Below are 24,748 nucleotides of genomic sequence, written 5' to 3'. Positions count from 1 at the left end.
TAAAAATAATAATAAAATGATAAAATGATAAAATAATTTTAAAAAATAAAACATGGTAAACATGATGTGCCTGTGGATTGACTAATCAAAGTTCCCAAGAGGCAGTTACACTGTTCAGACTAGATATCTATACAACCAAACTGTGATGTAAATTGAAACTTTGGAATTTAAAGGGAGAGTGCATGGTGAGAACAGTGGCAGATTAGCAGCAGAGAAGGCTAAGGACACACCAGTATTTAAAGAATAAAGAAGAGGAAGAGGAGTCCCTATATAGAGAGGAAAAGGAAAGTCACAAAAATTTGAAATAAAATTGAAAAATAAAAGAGCATATCACCAGCTACAAGTTAAAAAGAGCGTTGAAGGAAAGCAAAAAACCATCCACTGTTAGTAATGGCAGGGAAAAACAGAATAGATAACGAAATCCAGCATTAACTCCAAAATCTCAATTTAGGCAAGTGTTTCAATCTCTTCTAATACTTTTTTCTTATCGGAGTTACTCATAAGCGATAGAAAGATTTCAGGTTGTTCTTTGCCTTTCTTGTTCACCCCTCCAGAGGAAATGCAAGCACGTAAGAAAATGGCCAAAGGGATGTAGATCAAAAAATCCTGGATGCAATATATAAAGGTGGTTGACTGAAGTAGTGACTCAATGAAGAGACATTCATTCATCCAACAAATACTCACTGAGTAACCACTCTGTGCAAGGCATCAGGACAGGAACTGTTAAAAATAGCTGACTAGAGACGCCTGGGTGGCTCAGTCCATTAAGTGTCTGTCTTTGGCTCAGATCATGATCCTGAGGTCCTGGGATCGAGTCCCGCGCTGGACTCCTTGCTCAGCGGGGAGCCTGCTTCTCCCTCTGCCTGTTCTGCCTGCAGCTCCCTCTGCTTGTGCTCTCTGACAAATAAATTTTTAAGAAATCTTAAAAAAAAAACAGCTGACTAATATAACAAACTATGCCCTTGGTTCGTCAGCAGAAGTGATAGACTGGAAATAGAAATAAATCTTTCCTGATAAGACTGGCACAAGCAGGAGCCACTCTATCCCAAAGGTGGCTCTAGCAGATTCCCAGAGCTCAAAGTTGCCCAACTACTGAAACGTGTCCTAATTCCAAAACAAAATAACTCCAAAGAAATATTTTCTTCAAGTGTTTGATAACTATGTGGTCCCGTACAATACTCCATCTCTCTGATTTTTTACATAGATAACTACAGTTTTGAAATATAGAGATAAATCTTTAAGAAATCCTACCATATATTTATCAAATCATCATAAATGCTGATATAAGCTCCAAAACCAGTAACAAAAGTTAAAGAAGAATTACCTAGCGAGATGCACTTAGGCTGGAAAGGCTGCTTTAACTGGTCAACTCTACCCTTTAAATATAGAAAAATGTGATTTTATAAATATAGCCATTCTTTTGAGAAAAGGACTATATGGATAAGAATAGAGAAAAGGCATATGAAAGCCAGAATCTAGCATTATATCCAGAGAACCCTGAACAAGAAAGGATATATTATCACACACAAGCTGTCACTAAAATCTTTTCACACCATCATCTTGTGCTATGGTAGCTAACCTATTTCTAGCTCTAAGCCTGTATCTGATTGATTTGCAAACTTTTGGAAGTAGCTGGGCTTCAACAGACACTGAACAACATCAGAAGTATCTTTTTGTCTGAGTTATATTTAGCCTCTATTCCCCCCTCCTTTTCTGTTTAAGAACTTGAGAAAGGAAGAAATTATTAGACAGTAGTTACTAACAGGGTATTCCTAATGTTACTGAAAAATTCGGCTGTGGGGGGGGGCAAATTTCATTTTTGACTAACATGGAATAATAGAGATCATATTTACCTTCCTGGCAGAGACAAAGAAAAAAACAGGCAAAATGGGTAAAACCGTGGTTTTTAAGACACTGGGCATCAGGCAATATACAACTGTGATTCCTGAGAGATGAGAAACAAATAAGGTAAGCCCTATGATTACCCAAGTTTAATGCCTAGACACTGCTTCCAAGTAATGTCAAAAAAAAAAAAAAAAAAGAAAAGGTTGGGGAGAGCCCAGAAGAAATCTGGGCAGAGTCCAACATGCTCCCTGAGTGGAGAACAGGGGAGTGAAAGTCTGAGAAAGCAAAGGAGTCTAGAGTTCACAGAAGAGAGTATGCCACTGGGGAAAATATTTGCAAACCACGTATCTAACAAAGGAATTGTATCTAGAATATAAAAGCAACTCTCAAAACTCAAAGAAACAAACAATTAGAAAATGGGCAAAAGACACATAAGCACACACGTTCAAAATCATTAGCCATTAGGGAAATGCAAATTAAAAACAGGTGAGATATCTCTACATATCTATCGTAAAGGCTAGAATAAAAAATACTAGGGCGCCTGGGTGGCTCAGTTGGTTAAGCATCTGACTCTTGGTTTTGGGTCAGGTCATGATCTCATGGGTTGCATGGATGTGGGATCAAGCCCTGTATCAGGCTCTGTGCTCAGCGGGGAGTCTGCTTTAAGACTTTCCCTCTGCCCCTCCCCCACACTCTCACACATGCACGCACACACGCACTTTCCCACTCTCTCTTTAAAATAAATAAATAAATAAAAGAATAAAATAAAAAATATTGACAGTACCAAATGTTGACAAGAATGCAGAAAAACTGGATCACTCATACATAGCTGATGGGAATGTAAAATGGTATAGCCACTCTGGAAGACAGTTTGACAGTTTCTTTTAAAAATGAAATATGTAATTACTCTTGGGCATTTATCCCACACAAATAAAAACTTATGTTTACAGAAAAACCTGAACATGAATGTTCATAGCAGCTTTATTCACAATGGCCAAAAACTGGAACCAACACAGAGGTCCCTTAACAGATGAATGCTTAAACAAACTTGGGACAACCATACCACAGACTACTACTCAGCAATGAAAGGATACAAACTATTGACACATGCAATAATTTGGATGGATCTCAAGGGAATTATGTTGAATGGGAGAAAAAGTCAATCTCAATAGGTTATATATGGTATGATTCCATTTAATTCACATTTTGACATGACAATATTAAAGAGCTGGAGAACAGACTCATAAAGCCAGTGTTATAAGTTCGTGAATGGGGCGGAGGTAGGTGGATGTGGTTATAAAAGGACAACAGGAAGAATTCTTATGGAAATGGAACTGTTCTGTATTTTGATAGTGGTTGTGGATACACAAATTCACACATAGTGAAATTCCATAGAACTCCCCCCAACAAACATACCCATGTACTGTCAAATCTCAATAGACTCTATAGATAGTAACAATATTAATTTCCTGGTTTTTACATGGTACTACAGTTATACAAGCTGTCACAATTGGGAGAAACTGGGTGAAAGGCACATGCAATGAAATACTGCTGTACATTTTTTTTTTGCAACTTCCTATAAATTATACTTATTTCACAATGAAAAGTTAAAATAAATAACTGAGAAATGATAGATTATAAAATGAATAAAGAGCAACATTTAAAAAGTTATTATAACTATATTCCATATGTATAAAAATCTAAAGGAAAAAGTAAGCATGTTAGGTAGAAGAAGTAAAAAAAATCTCTGAAATGGTAGAGATAAAAACACACTATGTACAACTAATAGCAGATTAAAAATTACAACAGAACAAATCAGGGCGAGAAAATATGAAAACATAGTAATAGAAGTCAACCAAAATAAAACACAGAAAGAAAAAAGACCCATTAAAAATAAAATGAACAAAGCATCCATGAACTGTGTAGGAAAAATTCCAATTGCCTAATATGTGTGTCAGTGGAATTTCCAAAAAAGAAACAGGGGAAAAAATATTTAATGAAATAATAGGTTCCAAGTTTCCAAATGATAATAAAACTATAAATACACAGACCCAAGAAGCTGAAAAAACCAAACCAAGACACACCATTACCAAACTACCTAACACTAATATTACAGTACTACAGAGTAAATTTAAAAGCAGCCAGGAGGAAGGAAATATTACATATAAAGGAACAAAGATGAAGACGATAACAGAATTCTCACTGGGAACTAGTCAAGTCAGAAGATAATGGATTCATATCTTAAAAGACTGAAAGAAAAAAACTGTCAACCACAAATTCGATACTCACAGAAAACATCTTTTAAAAATGAAGGCAAAATAAAGACTTTTTCACACATACAAAAGCGAAAAATCATCACCAGCAGACATGTGCAAGTCCTTCAGGCTGAATAAATATGATAATAGATGGAAATCTGAATCTACACACAGGAATAAAGAGCATCAGAAACAGTTACAATGTGGGTAAATACGAAAATATTTTTTTACTCATTATTGAAATATTTTTCAAAAATTATAAACTAGGGGCACCTGGGTGGCTCAGTCAGTTAAACGTCTGCCTTTGGCTCAGGTCATGATCCCAAGGTCCTGGGATCAAGCCCCATGCGGGGCTCCCTGCTCAGGGGGGAGCCTGCTTCTCCCTCTCCCTTTGCTGCTCCCCCTACTTGTGCTCTCTCTCCTTCTCTCTCTGTCAAATAAATAAAATCTTTTAAAAAAATTATAAACTATTCAAAGCAATAATTTAAGATACATTGTAATTTATATATACATACAAGTAAATATATGCACGTGTATATATATATGTGTGTGTATACATATGTGTTTGTGTGTGTATAAAAAAAATAAATCTTCAAAACACACACACACACACAGACAAGTAAAGTGTATACTCAGAATAGGGCAATGGCCAGGAGGGAAGAAAAAGAAGTATAGTATTGTAAAGTTCTTATACTATGCATAAAGCAGTATAACACTACCATGAAATGGAATGTATGGCCCATAACTGGAAAAATGGCAATCAACAGAATCTCACTTAGGAATCCCAGACATTGGGACTTAAATCAGCCAATTTAAGTAAGATCAAAAAAGGAAACTATGACTAAAGAATTAAAGGAAAAGTATAACAATGTTTCAGAAACAGAATATTAATAGAAAGAAATTATAAAAGGAACCAAATAATAATTTTGGAGTTGGAAAGTACAATAACAAAAACGAAAAACATAAGTAGAGGGGTTTGATATAAGATCTGAGCAGGCAAAAGAAAGAATCAACAAACTTGAAGCTAGGTCAATTAAGAATATCCAGTCTGGGAGTACCTGGGTGGTGCATTCTGTTGAGCATGACTCTTGGTTCCAGCTCAGATCGTGGTCTCAGGGTCGTGAGATTAAGCCCCACATGGCTCTGCCTGGAATTGCTTGGGATTCTCTCTCCCTCTGCCCCTGACCCCCTCCAAAATAAACAAATCTTTTTTTTTTCTAAAGATTTTATTTATTCATGAGAGAGAGAGAAAGAGGCAGAGGGAGAGGGAAAAGCAAGCTCCCCACAGAGCAGGGAGCCCAATGTGGGACTTAATCCCAGGACACTGGGATCACAACCTGAGCAGAAGGCAGACGCTTAACCAACTGAGCCACCCAGATGCCCCAAAATAAATAAATAAATAAACCTTTAAAAAAACCCAAAGAATATCCAGTCTGCGGGCACCTGGCTGGCTCAGTCAGAAGAGCATGCAACTCTTGATCTTGGGGTTGTGAGTTCCAGCCCCATGTTGGGTGTAGAGATTACCTAAATAAATAAATAAAAACTTTAAAAACAACAAACAAAAAGAATATCCAGTCTGAGGAACAGAAGGAAAAAACAGAGCTAGGACAGTGAGGCAATAAAAAGAAAGAAAAGGCATTTAGTCTGGAATAAAAGTAAAACTTTTTCTATTTGCAGGGGCAGCTGGGTGGCTCAGTCGGTTGGGTGGCCAACACCTGATTTCAGCTCAGGTCATGATCTCAGGGTCCTGGAATCCAGCCCCAAGTTGAGCCCCTTGTTCAGCTTGAGGATTCTCTCTTCCTCTCCCTCTGCCCCTCCCCCAACTCATGTACTTTCTCTCTCTAAAATAAATAAATCTTCAAAAACAAAAAATTTTTTTTTCTATTTGCAGATGACATGATCGTATTACATATAGAAAATCCTAAGGAATCCACTAAAAACAAATAAACAAGTTCAGCAAGGTTGCAAAATACAAGGTCAACATACAAAAATTAATTATATGTCTACACACAGGTAATGAATATTCCAAATATAAAATTAAGGAGAAAAGTCCATTTACAGTAGTAACAAAAATAATAAAATACTTAGGTACAATTTTAACAAGGAAGTGTAATAAAATAGGATTAAACAAGCGTAAGGCTTATATATTAAAAATTATAAACAATCACTGATAGAAATTAAAGAACTTACTATTAAATAAGCGGGAAGATGTCCCACGTTGATGGACTGAAAGATTTAATATTGCTAAGGTGGTAACACTCTCAAAACTGACCTACAGATTAAGTGCAATCCCTAACAAAATCCTAGCTGGCTTTTTTGAAGACATTGACTATCTGATCCTAAAATTCATATGGAAATGCAAGGGACCTAAAATAAACAACATAATCTTTTTTTTTTTTTTTTAAGTAATCTCAACACCCAACGTGGGGCTCAAACTGACAACTCTTGAGATCAAGAGTCACATGCTCTACCAAATGAGCTACCCAGGCACACCAAACAACATAATCTTGAAAAAGATAAACAAAATTGGAGGGCTCACATTTCCTAATTTCAACTTACCACACAAAGTGACAGTGATCACGACAGTGCTGTAGTGGAATAGAATTGAAAGCCCAGAAATAAACCTTTATGGTCAACTAATTTTCTTTTTCTTTTTCTTTTTTTTTAATATTTTATTTATTTATTCATGAGAGAGAGAGAGCACAAGCAGGGGGAGCAGGAGGCAGAGGGAGAAGCAGGCTCCCAAGGGAGCCCGATGTGGGACTCGGGCTGACCTGAGCTGAAGGCAGTCGCTTAACAGACTGAGCCACCCAGGCACCCTATGGTCAACTAATTTTCCAACAAAGAGACCAAGACAATCAAACAGGCCAAGGGCAGTCTTTTCAACAAAAGGTGCTGGGACAAGTGGATAGCTAAATATAAAAGAATAAAGTTGGAACCATACCTCACAGTATACACAAAAATTAACTCAAAATAGATCACAGACCTAAATGTAAGAGCTAAAACTATAAAACGCAATATAAAACACTGAAATAAATCTTCGTGACCTTGGGTCAGGCAAAACTTTCTTAGACATTATACTAAAAGCATAAGCATCAAAAGAAAAAATAGATCAGCAGACTTAATCAAATTTAAAACTTTTGTCTGTGAACAATACCATCAAGAAAGTGAAATGACAACTCACAGAATAGGAAAAAATATCCTCAAGTCATGTATCAACTATGGAACTTGTATCCATAATAAAGAACTCTTACAACTCAATTAAAAAAAAAACAAGTTATCCAAAAAAGGCAAAGGACTTAAATATACATTTCTCTAAAAAAACATACAAATAGCCGATAAGTACATGAAAAGTAGTTCCATTCAACATCATTAGTCATCACGGAAGTGCAAATCAAAATCATAATGATATTGACACCCACAAGGATGGCTAGAATCAAAAGACAGACAATAAGTTTAGTAAAGACAGACAAATTGGGACCCTCATACATTGCTACTGAGAATGTAAAATTATGTAGCCACTATGGAAGCAGCTTGACAGTTCTACAAAAAGTTAAACAGAGTTGCCATATGATCCAGCAATTACACTCCTAGATACAAACCCTAAAGAAACGAAAACATATATCCACACAAAAACTTATAAATAAATGTTCACAGCAGCATTATTCATAGTACCCAAAAAGTGGAAACAATCCAAATGTCTACCAACTGATGAATGGATAAGCTAAATGTGATATATCTACATGATGGAATATTATTCAGTCATAAAAAGGAATAAAAGTACTGATAAATGCTACAACTTGGATGAATCTTGAAAATATTACACTAAAGTAGCCAGACACAAAAGGTTCACGTATTGTCTGATTCTTTTTATACGATACATCCAGAAGAGGCAAATCCATAGAGACAGAAAACAAATTGGTGGGTACCAGGTGATGGGGGAGAAGAGGGAATGGGGAGTGATTATTTAGTGAGTATGGGATGTTTTACACAATGATCAAAAAGTTTTGAAACTAGAGAGAGCTAGTGGTTGCACAACATCATAAATACACTAAATACCACTGAGCTATACACTAAAATTGTTAATTATAAGTTATGTGAATTTCACAATTTAAAAAAAAAAAAGAAATTAACTTAGAGGGGGGAAAAAAGTATATGCCCATACAAAGATTTATACACAAATGTTCATAGCATAACTTTTAACTGCCAAAAACTGGAAACAACCCAAATGTGCATCATCAAAACACAAACGGAGAAACAAATTGTGTTATAGCTATACAAGGGATTGCTACTCAGCAATAAAAATGAAGTACTGATACATGCATCAACATAGATGCATCTCAAAATAATTATGCTTAGTAAAAAAAAGCCAAACAAAAAATAAATGTGAGAGTATATACTTTACTATTCCATTTATATAAAATTCAATGCAAACTGCTCTATAGTGACAGAAAGTTGATCAGTGGTTGCCTAGAGAGCACAGAAGTTGAGGGAAGTATTAAAAATGGGGATAAGGAAATTTGCAGAGGTGATATTTTCATTATCTTAACTGTGGTAATAGTTTCAGGAGTGAACAACACATATGTCAAAACTTAACAAACTGTATACTTTTAATATGTACAGTTTACTGTATGTCAATTATAGCTCAAGATCTATTTTGAAAAAGATGGGGAAAGGGGAAATAGGGCAATGTATTCATGCTGGCCACTCACTAACTGATAAGGGAGTGATAAAAACAGTTTTACTTTACCTTGATGAGTGTACAAACAACACCTGGCAATACTGTACATGGAGAACCACTCACGGTGGCATGTAAATTTGAATTTTTATAAATTTACAAATACTTCTATTAACCAACATTATAATTTCAGAGATGCTGAATCTTCATTTTTGACTGGTTTTTGGGTACTGCTAAAAATGTTCTCAGTTCTGGCAAGTACTACCATTAGTATGATCTGTAAATAAACATTTAGACATACCAAGAAAGCTCCTACAAGAAGCCTTAATAAGGTTCCTTAAAGCTAAAACACCTGTGAACAGTATTTCAAGTGTACGAAAACAACACACAAAAGATTCCCTTTATCCATACTAATAATCTTTTAAGAATTCCCCTGTTAATATCTATTAACATTTTGTAAGGTAAGTATCTATTTACCTTTTGCAGATATTCACTCAAATAAATTAAACTATTTCAAACTTATTATCTACTTTCTAAAAAGTTAGAAAAGCTTTAAAGTTAAAACTCTAAATTGGATTTTTCTTTACCAAAAAGTATGTCCATAGTTTCAAAGACAAACAAAAAGTATGATGTATTCACTAGTGGGAAAAGTTATGGAAATGAGGGTAAAGTTTAGTCAAAACCACTTTACATTCATGTACTTATGACAGGTGAGGAATGACATCAACTAATCCAAGCCACCATCACCTCTCACTTTGACTACAGCAGTAGTCTTTTTTATTTCTTAATTCAGGTGAATTCAGTCTTGATATACTCCAGTCTCAGTTTCTTCATCTATTAAATGGGTACAATAACACTTCCAAACTCAGGAGGTTGCGTCACAATTAAGTGAGAATACAGGTATAGCACTTAGTTTGTTGCCTAGCACACAGGAAGTGCTCCATAAATATTACCTATTATTACCTGAATAAATGTTCAGCCTCCATGAGTCCAGTGCTGGAATGGCATCACATATAAGAAACAAGTCTAACCTCAAAAAAAAAAAAAAAAAAAAAAAGTTAAAAGCAATTTAAATCTTAATATATTGAGACTCCCAAAGAAAATAAAAATATCCATTTAAAAATCCACAGCAGCTTTTGTTTTTTAAGATTTTATTTATTTATTTGCGAGAGATAGAGAGAGTGCACACATAAGCAGGGGTGGAGGAGAAGGAGAAGCAGACTCCCCACTGAGCAGGGAGCCCAACCTGGGGATCAGTGAGGACCGGGAGATCAGGAACTGAGCTGAAGGCAGACGCTTAACCAACTGAGCCACCCAAGCACCCCTCCACAGCAGCTTCTTCATATCTTCTTTCCCAATTCCTTTTGCTCACAATGTTTCTCATAATCCTACACCTGCCCTGAACCCTCTATATCCATTCTTACTTTTTTTTTAAATGCATTGCTTTAATGCACAATTTCTTTATTGTTATTATTTTTTTAAGTAAACTCTACGCCCAACGTGAGGCCTTGAACTCACGACCACGAGATCAAGACTTGCATGCTCTGGGGCACCTGGGTGGCTCAGTCAGTTGAGCGACCAACTCTTGGGTTCCACTCAGGTCATGGTTTTGGGATCCTGGAATCGAGCCCTGCATCGGGCTCCAGGCTCAGTGAGGAGTGCGCTTGAGATTCTATGCCTCTCCCTCTCTCTCTCTGTCCCTCCCCCGGCTAGCACTCTCTCTCTCTCTCAAACAAATAAAATCTTAAAAAAAAAAAAGAGTCGCATGCTCTACCAACTGAGCCACCCAAGTGCCCCTACTTATTCCTATTTTCAATTCACAATACAATACTCTGCTCACTTGGCTCTTTGTCCTCTAATGATCCCCTCTTCTTATAAGCAGTTCTCGGTTCACTTCCCAATATAACGTCATCATCCAGTCTTACTCCTTGAAATTCTTCAGCTATTTTCTACCCATTATCCTTTTATACAAGACAATTCTAGAAACTGAGCTAGCAGATAGGGAATCTCTCTCAATAGATGAAAAGAATATAGAGAAGCCAGAGACAGAATTTTCTTCTGTGAGTAGAAATAAATATTACAAACACAAAATGTAATATCTCCCCTCTCTGATTACAATATTTATTATTATTATTACTATTACTATTATTATTATTATCATCATCACAGGACTCTGAGAGCTGTCTGCTTAATCCACAGTAGAAACTCTTGAGTGCTGAATACCACCACTAGAACCCTTAATATGCCAAACCAGTCTGTGTTCTTGGAACCCTCAAAATCCCTAAGCCCCACTGTGTCCTATGGGGAAGTGAAGAGTATCCCTAACTCTTCATTTTGTTTTACAACTCTATCCCATGAGTATCACATCGCTGAAGTCTGCCTTTCCAATATCGTACGAAGATTTCTATGAAAAAGCTCTTCTGGTTTCTTTATAGCCCCTGCACCTTAGGGTTTTGGCAGTAGAGATGTGTGGTAGTTTGGTTAGGGTTGGGAGGCATGACCAGCATGTTGCCCTTCCCCTTTTCACCACCAACCTTGATCCTGAAACACTGTCTGCATGGTGGGCTTTTTTTTTTCCCCAGAAAATGCCTTATTCTCCCCTATGCAAAGAAATTACTAGTTGCCTTCCCCCACAGGCCCTCAAGCTGTGCCCAGATGTGCCTCATTTTTTTTTTTAATGATTTTTTATTATATTATGTTAGTCACCATACAGTACATCCCCGGTTTCCGATGTAAGGCTCGATGATTCATTAGTTCTGTATAACACCCAGTGCACCATGCAATACGTGCCCTCCTTACTACCCATCACCGGTCTATCCCATTCCCCCACCCCCCTCCCCTCTGAGGTCCTCAGTTTGTTTCTCATAGTCCATAGTCTCTCATGTTTCATTCCCCCTTCTGATTACTCCCCCTTTCTTTATCCCTTTCTTCCCCTACCGATCATCCTAGTTCTTATGTTCCATAGATGAGAGAAATCATATGATAGTTGTCTTTCTCTGCTTGACTTATTTCACTTAGCATTATCTCCTCCAGTGCCGTCCATGTTGTAGCAAATGTTGAGAACTCGTTCTTTCTGATAGCTGAGTAATATTCCATTGTATATATGGACCACAACTTCTTAATCCAGTCATCTGTTGAAGGGCATCTCGGCTCCTTCCACGATTTAGCTATTGTGGACATTGCTGCTATGAACATTGGGGTGCATATGGCCCTTCTCTTCACTACGTCTGTATCTTTGGGGTAAACACCCAGTAGTGCAATGGCTGGATCATAGGGTAGCTCAATTTTTAACTTTTTAAGGGACCTCCACACTCTTTTCCAGAGTCAGATGTGCCTCATTTTTAAGTGGGCATAGTGAGTTCATGCTGAGAGCCTTGCCATACCAAGTGTTCTCTCTCCAACTCTGAGTTAGAGAATCAAGAACAACATAATTCAAAACACACACTAGTACGTATTGATGTTACGGTTTTCTTGCCCTATCTGCAATTTTATCAAAAGTAAAAGTGGAATACTTTCTGAAAGAAGTTCACTTCCTTTCTGCCATCCATCCTCCATAACCCCCATGTACTTTGCAGGTTTTTACTAAAATGCAATAGTCTCGTAACTAATCTACTTCCTCTCTGAGCACTCTGCTATCTGTTCTCCCCAGAGAAGCATGAGTGATCTTTTAAAACTATAAATCAGATCATTTCGTTTTCTTGATCAACCAGCTTCTTTCTACCAATGGTTTTCCATCATCCTAAGCGAGGTCTACGGAGCCCTACAAAATCTGGCCCCTGCCTATTCTTGAACATACCAAACCACATACTCCCCATGAGGCCTTTGTATTTGTTGTTCCTCCTGCCCAGAACACTCCTCTCCTATCAGGAAATGCTGGGTCTGCCTCCCTTCAAGTTCACACACCACTATAAAAAGGTCTTCCCTGACCACCCCATCTGACTATCCCCCTCTCCCTTACTCTCAATCACATCACCATATCTACTTTCTTCATACCACTCACCATAATCTGTAATTATTTATTTATTTGAAAATTGTCTATCTTCTCAAATGAAAATGTAAGTTCTTCGAGGACAGAAATCTTGTGTGTCTTGTTCATATCTGTACCTCCAGTGTGAAATAGTGCCTGACACAGAAGCACTATAACAGTTGTCTAATTGTCTGATTAATTTACAAAACTAAGTACTACCTCTGAGGCAAACTTCAGTTTTTAAAAAAAATTTTAAACTTATTTGTACAGCCAGGGCGCCTGGGTGGCTCAGTCGTTTAAGTGTCTGCCTTCAGCTCGGGTCATGATCCTGGGGTCCTGGGGTCCCACATCAGGCTCCCGGCTCAGAGGGGAGTCTGCTTCTCCCTCTGCCCTTCCACCCTGCTCGTGATCTTTCTCTCTCTCATTCAAATAAATAAATAAATAAATTTTAAAAATAAAAATAAAAAAATAAACTTATTTGTACAGCCAATAGCAAGGCCAAGCTGTCAAAACCCTGTGTTCTTGTCTTCACTCTAACAAACTGCCTTGTATTCTCAGCTCTCTTGCTTTCTCTGAAGATAAAATTTGCACTCAGAAAATAAGATGACAGTCTTATCTAGCAACACTGTTCTCTGGGTCTGTGAGACCAAAACCCAAGGTTCTCAGGCAGCAGCCACCAACAAAGATCTGGTTACCAGCACTGTACTAAGGAGTGCCTCACAATCCAGAACAACCAGGTTAAATTGACACAAGCTGCAAACGCCTGCGAGAGAACACAGTTGATAAAGAGTTCTGTGAAGCACTCCAAACGCCCTGAAGATAACCTCACAAGAGTAGGAAGATTCCGTTCAGCCATCTGACTGGTGGTGTGTTCTCTAAAACCTTAATAATGACCCTGTCACCAGGAAAACAGATACTGTGCCCTAGCCTTCTAATCAGCTGCATTTAGCAGCCAACATCCATCTTTTGCAATAAAATGCCACCTCGAGAGTTCCTATTCCCATCAAATTATCACAGGTTTGGGCCACAGATAAATCAGAAACTACAGTTAACAAATCTACCTGTCTGGGACCCAACACAATTAATTAAACTTACTTGGAAAAGCAGAATAAATAGCCTCCAGTCACCTGGAGACAAGTTCTAAATATCCTAACAACTAACACTTGGGCATACCAAAACGGCTGTAATCTGCAAACCAGCCACATGTCACTTCCAATAGTACTCCTACAATGAAAGTGACCTTCCCCCTCCAAAATAAATAATGTTTAAAGTCAGGTGAATCTTGAACAATGACTCTGACTTTTCTCTAAAATAAGGGTTATGACAGCTACCTTAATGAGACGCCCAATAAATTCAGGGTAAGGGGCTCATTGTGCTGACACTGTCACCTCATCTAGGACTTCAGCTGATTCATCCTGATGGGCTGACAGGTCGCTGGCATCTGCACCTTGCCCAAGATTTTTGTTTATTTCACATATAAAAACACTGTTTCCTCAAGACAACTGCAGTCCAGACCCCTTCTCCTGCTGTACAGCCGTTCCCTTCCTGACTTCACTGAGACCTTGGGGAAAAAAAGTTGTTATTTCAGACTCATATTAGTAACTCTAGATGGCTAACAAGGCATGGAAGAGTTGGGACTAGAGCTCATAAAAGGACCAGTATTAACACTCAGGTCTTACCTATTTTTTAAAAAAGGATGAAAAAAAAAGATTAAAATCATCTGGGGAAGAAACTAATCTGTTCTTCATTAACAGATGCTTGGTATTATTATAGTAATTGGAAAACAATCACGAAGTCAGGACCTGAAAATGTCTGGTCCTTGGCCACACCGAGTAATCACAGAAGACAACCTTTTAAGTAAGCTTTGTTCTAACAAACTTCAAGAAGAAAGACAAGGCAATTAAAAAAAAAAAAAAAACCACATGAACCATTCACTTCATTTAAAAGGAGTGATGGAAGGAAGGAAGAGAGAGAGAAAAGGAGAAAGAAAGAAAGAAAGAAAGAAAGAAAGAAAGAAAGAAAGAAAGAAAGAAAGAAAGAAAGAAAGAGGAAGGGAGGAACAAGGAAGAGCAATGAATGCCCAATGTTGTAGATCAAACATGGCCACAAATTATTTGCAGCAATTCCCATCAAAAAGTGGAGCTCATTTCCTCACCCTTTGAATCTGAGCTGGCCTTGTGACTTGTTTTGTCCAACAGAATGTGGCATGAATGACACTATGCAATTTCTGAGCCCAGGCCTTAAGAAACCTTGCAACTTCCACTCTCGCTCTCTTGGGACCTAGTCACCATGCAAGGTAGCCAAGACAGACTGCAGGAGAAGCCACGGCACCCTGCATTACAGCTCCAGCCTAATGATGGACAACACTGGAGTGAGACTATCCAGGTACAAGCAGCCCCTGGCCAACCTGCCAACTGACCACAAACACATGAGTAAGCCCAGCAAATTCCACGTGCAACAGAGGCAATCCAGATGAGCCCTGCCCAAATTGCCAGGCCACTTAATCATAAGCAAATAAACAGTTGTGGTTTGTTTTTTTGAAGACTTTATTTATTTACTTGACAGAAAGAGAGCACAAGCAGGGGGAGGGGCAGGCAGAGGGACAGAGAGAAGCAGACTCCCCGCTGAGCACAGAGCCCTATGCGGGGCTCAATCCCAGGACCCTGGGATTACGACCTGAGCCGAAGGCAGATGCTTAACCGACAGAGCCACCAAGCGCCCTAATAAATAGTTGTTTTAAGCCACTAAGATTTGGAGTGGTTTGGCTGACAGCGGTAGGTAACAGAAACACCCACAGTTAACTGAGACTAATTCAAAACATCAACAGCAGGGGCGCCTGGGTGGCACAGTGGTTGGGCGTCTGCCTTCGGCTCAGGGCGTGATCCCGGCGATCTGGGATCGAGCCCCACATCAGGCTCTTCTGCTATGAGCCTGCTTCTTCCTCTCCCACTCCCCCTGCTTGTGTTCCCTCTCTCGCTGGCTGTCTCTATCTCTGTCAAATAAATAAAATCTTTAAAAAAAAAAAAAAAAAAAAAACATCAACAGCAACACACTCAAAAGCACCATGTGCACTCCCATCATGTAAGGCAACAAGAATCTCTAAATAATAATATATAGAACCACTCTTCATAGGTAAAACGGGTATCACAGAATCCCAGCAAAACACTTATTAATAATTTGTTCTGGCACCTATCCCACATGTAAACATCTGTAGAAGATATGTGCAAATATACGTATCCCACAAAGGACTCATATATAAGATATACAAAACATTTCTACAAATCAGAAAAAGACAAATAGCCCAATTTTTTAAATGGACAAGAGTTGAAAGCACTGGGGCGCCTGGGTGGTTCAGCTGGTTGAGTGTCTGCCTTCGGCTCGGGTCGAGATCCCAGAGTCTGGGGATTAAGCCCCGCACTGGGCTCCCTGCTCATTGGGAGCCTGCTTCTCCCTCTCTCTCTGCTCCTCCCCCCGCTTGTTCTGTCTCTTGCTCTCTCTCTTGCTCTCTCCAATAAAAATTTTTAAAAATCTAAAAAAAAAAAAAAAAGAAAAGAGTTGAAAGCACTTCACAAAAGTGGATCCTTAAAAGGCCAATGTGCATTAAAGATACTCCACATCAGTGGTCCTCAGGGAAATACAAATTAAAGCCACAAAAGACATCACTACATCCCCAACAGCTACAATTAAAAGGACTGACAATACTAAGTATAGTAAAGACAGCACAACAAGAACTCTCATACATTTCTGGCAAGAGAATAAATTAATAAATAAAACCACTCTAGAAAACTGAAAGTCCTTATATCCCATGAACTAGCAATTCCATTCCTGGGCATATAACCAGAGTGCTTACGTCTACGAAAAGCCATGTACAAAGTGTTCACAGCAGTATCATTCCTAACAGTCCCAAACTATAAACAACTCAATGGAAAACTTATGGTATAGTCAGAAGTATTACCTAGCAATGATAAAGAACAAACCATTGCTATATGCAACTACATTCATGAATCTCAAAGACAATGTTGAGCAAAAAAGACACAAGAGTATATACTACACGATTCTATTAACATAAAATTCAAAAACAGATTAAAATTAATCTATGGTAAAAGAAGTCAGATTAGTGATTCTGCGGATACAAGAGTATTTATTTGTGGGGATAGCTTATAACTGACATGATGATGAATGCAGCTGGTTGTGCACCCGACCATCCAACCAACCAACACATGCTGCTAGGCTTAGTTCTGCTTTAGGAACGACACGTTCTAACCCCTGCACTGGTTTGTACAGCCTGGCTTCTGTGGCTCCATGACCGTCAGCGGCTTCGTTTAAAACCTCATCACTTTCCATCATTGTGGCCTCCTTACCGCAAGACACACTAGGATAAGGGTGATCTTTAAAAAATACAAATATGATGGCATAATCCACCCACACCCCTACCATACACACACTCCCCTCCTTAAAATCCTTCAAAGACTCGCCATTTCTTATAGGATAAATTCAGCACTCTTTAGCAGGATACTTAAGTTCCTCTATGATCTGGCCTCTGACTACCTTTTTTCTTTCTCTCCATATATCCTGAGTTCATAACAAAGTACTTGTAGTTGACCTAGAAAGCTATGCTCTTTTCTCACCTCAGTATCTCTGGCTATATAATGCATAGTCTACCTACAACAGCAGTTCTCAAAGTATGGTCCCAGGGGGTCTACGAAGTCCACTATTTCCACAACAACAAGATCTTATTTTTCATAATAACACTAAGATGTTATCTGCCTTGTTCGCCACAGTGAAATGGTAGGTGTAGCCGCCACTGCCTTAGCATACATCAAGGCAGGGGTATCAAACTGCACTAGTACTATCGTATTCTTCACCACCCCGCACCTGCAGTGTAAAAAAGAAAAATTTTACTTGTAACTGTCCTTGCTAAAGCAGTAAAAATTAATAATTTTATTAAATTTCTACTCTTGAGTACGTCTTTTTAATAATCGGAATGGCAAAACAGGAAGTATAAACCAGTTCTGCAGCATATCAAAGTACAATAACTGTCTCAAGGAAAAGCAACTGAGCCGCAAGCTCAACCAGCCACTTTTTCCATAGGATACGATTACTTCCTGAGTAAGTGACTGCCAGGCAAACTGTGGTTATGTGGCGATGTTCTCCACAAAAATGAACAAAGTGAGCCTGTTCCTTCAAAGAAAATAAATGATAGTATTTGTTGCCAGTCATAAAATTCAAGCTTTTCAGCTAAAATCAAAATTTTGAAAAAAGTGTATCTTCTGTGAGCTTGACAACTTCTTAATACTTAAGACTTTTCTGATGAAATGACAGCAATATTCATGAGTGCAATTTTTTACTTGTATTATGAACTGTGTCAAACATGTGGAAGATCTGCATAACTCGGTGACTGATATTTTCCAATTGACCAATTCATGATAACTCAAAATCATATATGGGTAAAAGATCCATTCAGTGTACAAAATAAGTGAATTTTAATGTCACTAAGTACAAAAGTTCATTAATATGGTTATAGATTCTACACTGCAACTAACCTTTAAGGAACTACCACGTGTTGAGTTTGGGTATAGTATCAAAGAATATCCAATTACCCGAAGATATTAAAATACTCCTCTATTTTCCAACTACGTATCTCTGAGGCTAGATTTTTTTTTTCAAATACTTCAACCAAAATGACACATTTCAACAGACTGAATGCTGATGCAGATGAGAATTCAGCTATCTTCTATTAAGCCAGATATTAAAGAGACTGGCAAAAATGTAAAACCATGTCCATCCTTCTCACTAAATCTTTTGTTTTAAAAAAGTTTTTCAGGGCACCTGGGTGGCTCAGTTGGTTAAGCATCTGTCTTCCGCTCAGGTGATGATCCCGGGGTCCTGGGATCAAGCCCTGCATCGGGCTCTCTGCTGAGCGGGAAGCCTGCTTCTCCCTCTCCCTCTGCCTGCTGCTCTGTCTACTTGTGCTCTCTCTCTCCCTGTCAAATAAATAGGTAAAATCTTAAAAAAAAAAAAAAAAAAAGTTAAAAAAAAAACTTTTTTCATTTAAAAAATGTTATATATTAATATGTAAGGATCTTACTATTATTTTAATGAATTAATAAATATTTAAATATTTTCCTAATTTTGATTTCCAATACAATAAATACTGGCAAATACAACCCACATAAATAAAAGTTCTTTGGAGTCTATAATTTTCTAAAGAGTTGAGAGGTCAGAGACCAAAAAGTTTGCTAATTTAGAATTTCCCCTGCCTCTCTCATTCTTCAAGGGTTAGGTAAAGTTAATCTGCTATATTTGCTTATAGTGGAGAGCAAAGACGATACTCTTTCATAGGCACTCAACTACTGGTGTGTTAAAAGAAGGCTAAAATGTAATTTGATGCCTATGCCAAGTGCTCCACTATAAATATACGTGGATAAAAAAATTTCAAATTGGTTAGTTTGAATATACCCACCATAACCAAATCTTCTGTCTCAAATCTGGAATCACTTGCCGGTAGAAATGTAAACTGCCAGGACACTTGGGTTGCTCAGGTGGTTGAGCGTCTGCCTTCGGCTCGGGTCATGATTTCAGGGTCCTGGGATCAAGCCCCTCATCAGGCTCCCTGCTCAGCGGGAAGCCTGCTTCTCCCTCTCCCTCTCCCTCTGCCTGCTGCTCCCCCTGCTTGTGCGCACTCACTCTCTCTGTCAAATAAATTAAAAAATCTTAAAAAAAAAAAAAAAGAAAAAGAAATGTAAACTGCCTATATTCTTATTTTTTTTAATGCCTATATTTTTAGAAGGCAATTTTACACTATGTTTAAAATTACAAAAGTATACATTTTTAGCAATTTACCTTAGTAGTTTATTAGTCCAAATATGGAAAATGACATATGTACAAGGTTATTTATGCAGCACTCTTTGTAACTGCAAAAGACTGGGGGAAAAAATCAAAATTCTCTTTAATAGGAGAATGATAAAATAAACAGTACAAACATATCCTGTAATACTCTTTAGACATACACAAGAATAAGGAAATTCTTGTACTTATACTACTAAGTAAAAAAAGCAAGACATAAAACCATTACGTAAAATGGGGGAAACAGAATCTATATACATATTTACATATATGTATATTTTATGCTCATAAGAACATAGGATGCGAGGCACCTGGGTGGCTCAGTTGGTTAAGCATCTGCGTTTGGCTCAAGTCATGATCTCAGGGTCCTGGGATCAAGCCCCACATCAGGCTCCCTGCTCAGTGGGGAGTCTGCTTCTCTCCCTCCCTCTGCTCCTCCCCCTGGCTCATGCTCTAATAAATAAATAAAATCTTTAAAAAACCTGAAATCAAACCTAAAAAAAAAGAACACAGGATGCACAAAACTGGTAATAAACTGGTAATATTAGTTGCCTCTGGAAAGAGGAACTGACTAGTTCGGGTTATCGAAATAAGAAGAAAACTTCACTCTGCTTTTTTCTACCCTCAGAATTTTGAACCATATAAATTTAATATCAATTTAAAAAGTAAATCTAAAAATATTTTAAAATCTTCATTTTACAGAAGGAATAACTTCTTCTTTTTTTTCCTCTGGCCTCAAAAAATACCAACCCCTAATTTTTAACTCTATATTCAGTGTTGCCTAAACCAGGTAATTAACATAAAAATAAAAGATACCTAATATGAAGGCTTTAAATTAATGTGTTAAGTGGTTAACTAGTGATTTGGGGGTAAGGTCAGGATCTTCATCTTCTACCTTATATATTTCTGAATTATTTAAATTTCTTACAGTGAGTACATATTACTTTGGTAATTTGAAAAATGTCAACACTGAAGATGTTATATAAAAAAAATCTATAGTTCTGACTTTGAACTGGAAATATTGATATGAACTTGTGATATACTTTCTTTAAAAAAAAAAAAAAGCCACCTTATCTCCTAGCCTTGTTCACTAAAAAACAGAAAGAAACAATGACCAACCCACTAATCAATTAGTACCTCTTACACAGAGTAGTCTCTAAACTTCATTTCCACAAAACAAAGAAGCTATCATAGCTAACAGGATCACATCAAAAAGACACTAAAGTTAAAAAAAAAAAAAAAGGCTGGAGCCAACCTGAAGAGGTTCCCATTTGCCAAGATGAGGCAATCAATGAGACGTCGATACAGATAAAACTGTACTTGGCTGAAACACATAAATAGGCTTAAATTGCAGCTTATAATGACAATTAAAGAAAAAACACTTATCAATCACCTTTGCAGGATGTTAGTGAACAAAGTCGTTATTTTGAAAACAGTAATAACTGTTAATTAAAAGAAAGACTCAAGCATTTGTCTCACCTTTCCTGTGCAAGATGTACCTCACGGTAACCAAACAGGTGATGGAGAGGGTATCTCTTTATAAAAACATTCCAGCTAAAATAAATTAAGAAATGACAGAATTTGAGTATCACCATTTTATAACCCCTCATGAAGTTCAATGAAATAAAGGGAATATAAACAATGACCATCAACGGCTGCTGACATGGTAAAAATGAGACTAACAGACATCACACACCTCTCCTAATAGAAGCGCACTATAATGTATTCTAGCCAAAAACACTGAATCTAAATCTGGTCAAGTCTCTAGATCTAACTGCCAATTTGAAAGAAATACAGAGGATAGAGAAACATGTTAAATGACACTACTAGGATGTTAATCACCAAATCCATCTGTGGGAAACTAATGAACAGATGACCCAATCCTTCAACAAATAAACTGCAAAGAAAAAAGGTGGGGGGAATCTTTTAGATTAAGAGACTTTAAAAATACATTGACCAACTATAAGGTATAGACTTTATTTGGATCCTATTTTTTTTAATTTGAATCCTGTTTTAAACATAAGCCTGTTTTAAAAACTTATGATACAATCCAGGAAATATGAACAACAGATATATATTAAGAAATTACTGTTCATTATTTTAGATATACAAATAGCATTGGTATTAATGTTATTTAAAGTCCTTATTTTTTAGAAATATATACTGAAATATTTATGGATGAAATAATATGTCACAGATTTGTTTCAAAACAATCAGAAGGGGGGGCTGGTAGGGGCACAGATGAAACCATGTTAGCCATAAGCTGATAATCGTATATGGGGTTTCATTTTACTATTCAAACTGCTTTTGGATATTTGAAATTTTCCATAATAAAGTTTTTCAGAAAGCAAATCTCAGGGCACCTGGGTGGCTTAGTCAGTTAAACATCTAACTCTTGTTTCCAGCTCAGGTCATGGGTTGTGGGATTGAGCCCCACATCGGGCTCCACACTCAATGGGAAATCTGCTTAAGGATTCTCTCCCTCTGCCCTTTCCCCCACTCTCTCTCAAATAAATCATCTTTTTTTTTTTTTTTAGATTTTATTTATTTAAGAGAGAGAGAAAGAGAGTGTGCACAAGCAGGTGGAGGGGCAAAGGGAGAGGGAGAAGCAGGCTCCCCACTGAGCAGGGAACTGGATACGGGACTCAATCCCAGAACCCTGAGATCATGACGCAAGTTGAAGGCAAACACTTAACCAACTGAGCCACCCAGGTGCCCCTCAAATAAATCATCTTTTAAAAAATTTTTTTAAATAAAGAATAAAAAGCAAATCCCCAAAATGAAATATATATATATTTGAAATACAACCACTGAAATGAATTTGGATACTAATCTTCTGTTGAAACCCAGTTCAATACCTACCTCTTTCCCTACGTTTCTATTTTGGTTTCTCTCTTTCCTTTTGCGTTTCTTTGTACTAAACAATTAGACTCCACTAAATCATACTGCTTAATGTTTTATGTTACAGAATCTAATACATTATATCTACTGTTGTTTTGATCATCAAATGTTCATGTTTTATCTCCACAGCCAGCCATTAAGGCCCTTTAACACACACAAATATTTTATATTCCACAGCCCTAGAATGATGTTGAACGTTCTAATAGTCCTAAGTACCTTATGTGACACTCAAGCTGTCTCTGGACAACTCTAGGACCTATGGAAAAATGTAATCTTCTTTGTCAACCTAAGGGCCACTCTGTGGTAAAATTAAGTTTTTATTCTAGTAAAGGCACTTAATACTTTCTTCAAATTTTACAGGGATCCCTTTGTGACATCAAAATGCTGTTTCTAGCAAGTTCAGGCAAGCTATTAAGCACAAGCTTTTCCTCCCAGAATTCAAATGGGCATATATTTATATTCTTTTAAAAAACAGAATTATATATTATAGGATTTTTTTTCTTAAAGATGTTATTTATTTATTTGAGAAAGAGAGAGCAAGTGCAAGAGAAAGAGAGCAGGAGCAGGGGGAGGGGCAGAGGCAGAGGGATAAGCAGACTCCCCGCTGAGGGGGAGCCCAACTCCAGGCAATCCCAGGACCCTGGGATCGTGACCTCAGCAGAAGGCAAACACTTAACCAACTGAGCCACGCAGTGGCTATATATTGCTAGATTTAAATACAAATTTTGTTATTTAAGTGACTGGTTAAATACACTGAAGTTATTTAATAAAACTTCAGCTGCAATAGAAAAAAGACAGCTTACCCAAAAAAATAGCCTCAAAGCCCAGGAAACAAAGAACTCAAAGAGTGCTAGAAAACAAATCTATTAGAGTACTTTTATAAGTTTTGAGAGTTGATTTACAGCCCCTTTATTGTTTTAATAAATGTTTTTAAACAACTGATTTTCCCTCTAATTGTAAAAGAAATCCATGTTCTTTTTAAAACAGAGATAAGCAAGGGCACCTGGGTGGCTCAGTTGTGTCTGCCTTGGGCTGTTAAGTGTCTGCCTTGGGCTCAGGTCATGATCCCAGGGTCCTGGGACTGAGCCCTGCAAGGAGCCCCGCATCCAGCTCCCTGCTTGGCAGGGAGTCTGCTTCTCCCTCCCCTCCCATCCCCGCTCTCTCGCTGTCAAATAAATAAAATCTTTAAGATAGATAGATAGATAGATAGATAGATAGATAGATAGATAGAAAGAAAGAAAGGAAGAAAAAGGAGCAAAAAGAAAATAAAAACTGGGGCCCGTGGGTGGTTCAGTCGTTGGGCGTCCATCTTCAGCTCGGATCATGATCCCGGGGTCCTGGGATTGAGCCCTACATGGGGCTCCCTGCTCAGCTGGGAGCCTGCTTCTCCCTCTCCTTCTGTCCCTCCCCCTGCTCGTGCTCAATCTCCCTCTCGCAAATAGATAAAATTAAAAAAAAAAAAAAGAAAAAGAAAAGAAAGGAAAAACCATCCTGTTACCTCCTTCATAACATTTTGTCTCAATAAACAGTAAATTCTTTGAGGGCAGCTCATTTCTCCAAGGAACAAGGTCCCTCACTTCTAGAATTCATCTATGGAAGCCCCAGCAGAAAGAGAGGGGAAAAAAAGCACACAAGCTTAATTCAAGAGTAATATATGGATTTGTTGTCAATTTTTTTACATTTCACCATTTGTATAAATCTAGGGTCAGGAAAAAAAACATACATTCCATTTGTATGGATTTTTCTTTGTTTATAGTAATTTTACTGGCATTTTCCCAGCATCCTTAAAATATTTTACTATAGTAGCAACAAAGTCCTACATTTCCAATTGCCAAATCAGGTAGTAAATACATCATATTCACTCTATATGTAAAATCTTACTCTATTTTAACTTATATTTAAATTAGTTACTTAAAATAACAATTCCTTTTATTTCCTATTTCTTTATTGAAGTCCTACCAACTCCATGAAGAGATTTTCACATTTCATGTACAGTTAAACATACATGAAATTAGTTTCTCCTCAAAATATCCCACAAAATTCTGAATTCACACACATGCAAAACAACTTCATGCCCTAAAATTCACTCACAAGTACCTAAAGATAATGCTCACCTGATCTCTAGCTCAGATGTAATGCCCTGTCCAGCCCGGTAACATATAAGAACTGTACTTATCAAGCATAATTTGGGAGACAGTAAGGAAAGAATAGTGAGTAGCTTCCAGCAATTCCACGAGGAGGGGAAAAATTTTTCCC

The 24,748-nt window shown here is 37.6% G+C and overlaps 1 protein-coding gene across 24 annotated transcripts in view; it reads right to left on the bottom strand.

Moving 5' to 3' along the window:
- The window catches only part of R3HDM2 (R3H domain containing 2), a 155,324-nt gene that overhangs the window by 107,903 nt on the left and 22,673 nt on the right, over positions 1-24,748 (bottom strand). For 17 of the 24 annotated variants that reach the window (XM_087869034.1, XM_045789779.2, XM_045789777.2 and 14 more), the window contains one exon: positions 9,742-9,804. The gene's annotated coding sequence lies outside the window, so the exon portion shown is untranslated. Of the gene's footprint in view, positions 1-9,741; positions 9,810-21,070; positions 21,146-24,748 lie in introns of those variants that run through there. The other 7 variants (XM_087869033.1, XM_045789776.2, XM_045789774.2 and 4 more) reach the window with 3 other exon arrangements.

The sequence above is a fragment of the Ursus americanus genome, chromosome 17 (assembly GCF_024610735.1).
Source record: "Ursus americanus isolate L20-20 chromosome 17, mUrsAme1.1.p, whole genome shotgun sequence".
Taxonomy (NCBI): Eukaryota; Metazoa; Chordata; class Mammalia; order Carnivora; family Ursidae; genus Ursus; species Ursus americanus.
The sequence above is the reverse complement of the archived record's forward strand: the minus strand, read 5'-3'. Positions and strand labels throughout refer to the sequence as shown.